Raw genomic sequence first — 7147 nt, 5'->3', positions numbered from 1 at the left:
CACAGCAGTATGGTCCTATTGTTCGTAAATATCCTTCATCTTTTCCATTTAAAGTACTACACGATTTGTGAAATTCCCTAAAACGATCGTCTTTTTTCCTAATCCGAATTTCCTCCAACCCTCTGTAAATGGTTGATACGTGAGAGATATACAACTTTAATAACTCCCAACTACTCAGTCATATGAATAGTAAGTGTTTTCACCTATTTCAGATATGTTGTATTTAAAATATTTAACCTAGGAAATCTTATTGTGTCATTGTCAATTTATCAGTTGAAGACATGTACCAGGGCTACGTATTTATATACATGTATTACCAAGTAAAAAAAAAAAAAATAGTAAAAATGTTTATTGAATACAATTCTATTTCCTTTGATTAAATATTTTTATGACATTTGATTTTTATAAAGTAAGAACACAGGTACTTGTGGACAGGACCCCCCCCCCCCCAAATTCAACTACGGGGCTTATTTGACGGGGCTTATTTGTGCCAATAAAATATTTGTATTTGTATTTGACATTTTTTTCCACAATCTATATTTAGTACACTTATTCAACATGTTTGCAATAGAAACAAATCGTCAAAACCCAAAAATAATAGCTTCACAAAAAATACCCCACTATACATTATAAGAGAGAAGGTAAGCAACTTCGGTTTGTTTACGTTGTACCCCCACTGGTCATTCTGGGTTTAAAAACATGTATTAATTCATTTTCACCTAAAATGTCGGTCCACACTGTCTCTACATATATTTCTGTCTCAGTCAATGCTATCAAATTGACTCTGCATCTCGTAAGAATCCACAAGCAGCATTCCAGTTAGAATGTTGAAATTCCCTTAGGTAAACGCAACGGAAGTGCATAGAGAATGTTATACTTATTACGATAACGTCCGAGAGAGTTTTTGCTAGGGGTGGGACGATATACCGATACACCGATATTTTCCTCTAAGATACGGTTTACGATACAAGCATCCAAATATCGGTACGAAACGATACACGAACGACCTATCCAAAATTTAAAAATGAAAGTACCTGTCCTTGGAAAATGGCGGCTTGTACGAAGCGAGGACAGTCTATTGTCTATGCGAAAGACATCAGACCGTCCACCTGACCGATGTGCGGTGCATCTAAGTACCTGTCCTTGGAAAATGGCGGCTTGTACGAAGCGAGGAGATGATGTTGATATTGAAAACACACTGTAGAACTATTAAGTCGTTGATTACGGGGTAAAACGTTTTCACTTTTAAGCAGCCTCGGATGCAAAGCGTGCTAAACATAGCAAGAATCGTTTCCAGACCATTTGATGTAATTAATTGTTAGTCCATCTCTGTAATTTTTTTTTTTGTAATCTCAACTTGGCTACAGACTTTCAGCAATTAATAATAATGTCAATTTGATGTTTTTTAAATGAATTTTTAGTGAATGTTCTTTGATGAACTACACAACTATTTGTAAACAACTTGATAATAGAAATTTGGTAATAATAATACATACAGAACAGAAGAGAATATTTTATTTCTAATTTAGAGCCCAAACATGTATTATTGGTTTTGTTATAAAGTTTTAGTCAATGAAATTGATGAACTTCAAGTATTAATTTCAAAGCACACATGATTTGATTTAATATCAAGACAAAAAATTAAATAAAATACTAATTTTTAAATAGTTTTATAATTTATCATTATATCGAGATACGTATCGTATCGTGCTAATATATCGAGATACGTATCGTATCGCAAGATCTGTGTATCGTCCCACCCCTAGTTTTTGCCCGACATAATATTCACTCTCGGGTGTTATCATTGGTTATAGGCACTTCCGTAGCGTTTACCTAAACGTAAACAAACCGAAGTTGCTTACCTTCTCTCTTATAATCTATAGCGGGGTATTTTTTGTGAAGCTATTATTTTGGGGTTTTGACGATTTGTTCCTATTGCAAACATGTTGAATAGGTATACTAAATATAAATTGTGAAAAAAAATGTCAAATAAGCCCCGTAGTTGAATAAAGGGGGGGGGGGGGTCCTGTCCACAAGAACTCCAATTTTAAACAGATGAATTTATATGTATTTCATTTGTATCTACTTTTTGTCCCAGTATCTATGCTTTTTTAAAAAATCACAGAGACTGTGGGCTAACAAATTTAGCAGTGGGCTCCTAAATTTGAAATGTCAGGAGCCCACATGGCTCGTGGAAATTTCAGTTAAGTTTAAACCCTGCAGTGACCAATGCTGTCAAGCCCCCCCCCCCTTCTTTAACTTTCTTAATTAAGCCTTCCTAGCGCCGAAATAGTGATGAAAAACACAAAAGATTTAACGTATTTATTATACAGAAAAGTTACTTTAACAATTTTTTGTTTATTTTATCATGGATTGGCTCTGATTGCGACACAAGTCTCACTCGTACCTTGTTTACTTATGGCCGATAACCGGAAAAGGAACGCACCACGTGATGCGCTTTTGAACCACAGACATTTAAAACTGATCTCTAAAAATATTGTTAAGTATATTGTTTCAAATAGTTTAATAATTCTTATCCATAGAATCAAATAACTTATGCTTATGGTGCTTTAATCAATATTTTGACAGGCCAATATACGTAGTGCATCACGTTTAAGAAAGTGAAAATAAAATGGAATGAAATCGAAACTAGAAACCACACGACGAAATAAAACAGCTGAAAAAATCAACAGTTTCTGCGGTAATGATTTGTTTTCTTTTTAATTTCTTTGAAATAATAAAAAAGCATTTTAGTTGTTTTTCATCTTGGACAACAGCGAAATAATTATCATCTTCACAGTCACTGGATCCGGAACATATGACAGAGCAATGCTTCTATCATGCTTATCTTGGCAGTGGCGAGGGGACAGCCAAAGGGCTATATATATACCTGACTCCTGTCTACAGATCTTGTTTTCCCATTAAATTTCTTCTAGCAACTTTTAAATCCCACTCATATAAGCTGAATTCTATTCATAATTCCTTGGATTTGTAAACCCGTATCAAATTGGCCGTAAACATTTTCTTAACCGCTAAGACTACGAGTCAGTAAGAGTCAAGTTTGAATGATAGGGTTGAGCACTTGCAGTTTTACTTTAAATAATCCTAGAGATTTATATTATTTGATACTTTATTTGTTTTGATTAGATTTATTTAGTTCTTATATAATTTAGCTGCATTAATACAGCTGTCCCCCCTTTATTTGGGGAGGAGGTGTTCGATTTTTTTTTAATGGAGAGGGATACATTATTTCAGATATTAAATCTTTCACATGTCGCTTGATGGAAGAAATACTTGTACATGTACATGCATATATGTGTTTTATTGATTTATTGAATGCATATGCAACTTTAGATTAGCATTCTGCAGCATTTCTGCCATTTCAACTCTGAATTAAGGCCTATAGTAATGAAATTATTGATATTTCAATCACTGACAGTTTGGTGTGTTTATTAAGCAGCAACAGTAACATTTTGAATTTTTTATTCATAAAAAGTATTAGTAAAGTGTAATTCTACCAAGCCATGCAGATCATTAAAATATCATATTCATGTAGATATTTTAATTTTTTTTTCAGTTTCTCCAACAAACTGTTTCTACCTGACACTTGCTATCCTTGTACACACACCAATATTTTATTTAACTTGGTATTCATCACATAAAAACACACACTTGTTAGAACCTACATGTATTTGTATCCAGAGCATTATTCAAGGGAAGGAACTCTGTCGACCAGTCTGTCCATATGGACAGTTTAGCCTGTATGGGATGCACCAGTGTCAGCCTTGGCTTACTTGTGACGATGTACAGAAGGTGGAGAAAATGGACAGAATCGGGAGAGGACTCGTCAAAGAGGTAATCCTCGAGGTCAACTTACTCAGGAAAATAGCCATTCTGAATTTTGTATTAAAGGTTCTATGTATTCTTTGATATCTGAAAGCTTTAAATGACAAGTTCTCAACAATTTAGAATATGAATGAAAAGAAAATATTGTAAATAATTTTATAAGCTGGGCTATCAAGAATTTTTTGATTTTACAGGTGTATGTTGCCAGATGGAAGGATTATCTCGTAGCCTATAGTCAACTCACATCTCTTCAATACCATGAGGACTTTCAGCAAGGAATTAGAGTTCTGAAACATTTCCATGGAAACCAGAGAATTGTACAGCTGATAGGTTTCTGTGATAATATTATGATAACTGAATTTCACTCCCTTGGTGAAGCTACCAAGTTTAACCTACATCTAGATACATTTCCAGAAATGAACAATATCTTCACAAGATTCCAGTTATGCATTGACTACTTGGAAATTCTCTCCAAGCTTCACTCCACTAAGCTGACACCGCGTATGTGATGTGTGATACCAACAGCTTAGACAAAGTATTCACACAGTATTTGCTGTCAAATATGCGCCTGAATGATGTTGATTCTGTTGCTTTGACAACCAAGGTCAATGGGAAATGGAGAGGTATCAAATGTGGAAATCGTGAGCTAGATGGAGAGTTTGTAGCTCCAGAACAGCGATGGAGCAGGAATACAGACTTCAATGACAGGGAAATGCAGACCTATGATGATTCTGGAAAGTTCCAAGTGTGTGTAATTATTTCCTTTGAAATTAAGCAACCAATCTTCAGCTGAGGCTGTTGGACATTCATATGGCATGTAAACATGTGGATCCAAGCAACAGGCCGACCGCTCTTCAGGTCTTGTGGACCTACAGAAATTTGTTAATGCAATTACAAGATTAAAATTTATTTTTAAAAGAAGTTTAGTATTTTTAGGTCACCTGAGTAAACTCAGGTGACCTATGTCGCTATCCGTTTTCTTCCGTACATGTACACGTATATGTGTCCATCGTGTGTTAACATTTGAACATTTTCTGCTTCTTTTCTGCAACCACTCAACCAATTTCAACCAAATTTGGCACAAAGCATCTATGGGTGAAGGGGAAATTAATTGTGAATTTCATGATCCCTGCCCCCCTGGGGCCTGAGGGGTGGGGCCAAAACCACCAAAAAAATTGTGAAATTCATGGCCCTGGGGTCAGTAACATTATTAGTGAATTTTTTATTCTCTGCTCCTGGGTATTAAATTGAAACTAGTGCATAGTTTGATGAGCATGAGTCCTCTACCAAAATTGTCATATTCATGCCCCTGGGTATTTCTAATGTTAGGGCGGGGCCCTTATTCATTATAATTATAGTGAAAATACATGAATTCTTTGAAAATCTTCTTCTCTGCTCACACACCAATATTAAATTTAACTTGTGCATAGTTATGATGATAAAAACACACACTTGTTAAAATTGTACATGTATTTGTATCCAGAGCATTATGTTAAGGGAAGGGCTCTATTGATTATATAGTGAAAATACATGAATTCTTTGAAAATCTTCTTCTGCTCATGGGTATTAAATAGCTAACTGAGTGCATAGTTATGATGAGCAAGAGTGCCTTACTTTGTGAATTTTATGTACAGGGTCAGGGGTTTTGGTGTAAATGGACAGATTATATAGAAAAATACATGAATTCTTTGAAAAACATTTTCTCTGCTCCTAGGTATTATAAACTAACTAAGTGAAGTTATGATGAGCCATGCCTCTGAAAATTGTGAATTTTAAGGGGGTTCTGGTGTTTCTTTGATATATAGTGAAAATATATTATTTCTTTAAAAATCTAGCTCCTAGATATTAAATAGAAAATAAGTGCATAGTTATGATGAGCAAGAGTGCCTCTTCCAAAATTGTGATTTTATGGCCCCAGGGTCAGGGGTTCTGGTGTTAGGGCGGATGGCTCTAGGATTATATAGTGGAAATACATTAAATCTTTGAAAATTTTCTTCTCTGCTCCTGGGACTTTTAAAGCAACTGAACTAACTATATAGTTATGAAAGGGCCCTTATTTCCAGAAATGTGAAAAGGCCCCAGGGTCAGGGGTACCAGCTGATAGGTTTCTGTACTTGTATACTGAAAACTGAATTTCAAATCTGTTCCTTGGTATTAATCAAATAGTTTAAAAGCAAGGATACATTTCCAAAAATGAACAATGTGTGGATCTTCACAAGATTCCAGTTATGCATTACTGACTACTTGGAAATTCTCTCCAAGCTTCACTCCATTTTTTGCTGACACCGCGTATGTGATGTGTGATACCAACAGCTTAGACAAATGTATTCACACAGATCATTTGCTGTCAGGAGATCCGCGATTGGTCCTGAATGATGTTCCTTCTGTTGCTTTGACAACCAAGGTCAATGGGAAATGGAGAGGTATCTAATGTGACATCGTGAGCTAGATGGAAGTTTTGTAGCTCCAGAACAGCGATGGAGCAGGAATACAGACTTCAATGACAGGGAAATGCAGACCTATTGATGAAAAGACAGACATCTGGAAAGTTCCAAGTGTGCGTAATTATTTCCTTGGAAATAGTTCTTTCCTCGCAACCAATCTTCAGCTGAGGCTGTTGGACATTCATATGGGCATGTAAACATGTGGATCCAAGGGCCTACCGCTCTTCACGTCTTGTGGACCTACAGAAATTTGTTAATGCAATTACAAGATTAAAATTTATTTTTAAAAGAAGTTTAGTATTTTTTCCATATGTAGTGTGTCTTTTGTTGATTTGCACACTCAGCCTCTCAAATACAAGAGAGAGAGAGATAGAGAGAGAGAGAGATTTGAAGAGATTTTTAACTAGGTTTTCTGTAGGTATATGTAAATGCGGTTATTGAAATAGTGAAAATGTATATAATGGGTTATTTGTTGGATAGTGGCTACAATAAGAGTCTTTCTGGACAACTCATCCAACAGTTTTCAGGGTAAGAACTAAATTCATGCAAATATTGCATACAAGACCAGATACTCCATTTGAGTTGTCTGAATAACTTCTTCTACTGTTTTCAAGATACTATCACAGAAATTATTTTTTCTTTGCTTATCAGTTGTACATATTTCAGAGATATGCATATTGTATGGATTTTAATTTTTGAAAAATACCAGCTGTTATACCTGTAGTCATTTCTATGCAAAATATCTTTAGAATGTATATTGATGTTATTGTGATGTCACCTTTTACAGTGTGATGTTTACAAGAGTTATATCCCTTCTGGGGTCAATCATGGGTCAACTGACATAAAGTGCTATTTTT

General features: G+C 35.2%; 1 pseudogene; it reads left to right on the top strand.

Moving 5' to 3' along the window:
• The first annotated feature begins 2412 nt into the window (after positions 1-2412).
• LOC134260067 (protein O-mannose kinase-like) lies at positions 2413-4774 on the top strand (annotated as a pseudogene).
• The last annotated feature ends 2373 nt before the right edge of the window (positions 4775-7147 follow it).

This window comes from Saccostrea cucullata, unplaced genomic scaffold, assembly GCF_032062105.1.
Source record: "Saccostrea cucullata isolate Sc308-1 unplaced genomic scaffold, CSIRO_AGI_Scuc_v1 ctg15660, whole genome shotgun sequence".
Lineage (NCBI taxonomy): Eukaryota > Metazoa > Mollusca > Bivalvia > Ostreida > Ostreidae > Saccostrea > Saccostrea cuccullata.
The sequence above is the reverse complement of the archived record's forward strand: the minus strand, read 5'-3'. Positions and strand labels throughout refer to the sequence as shown.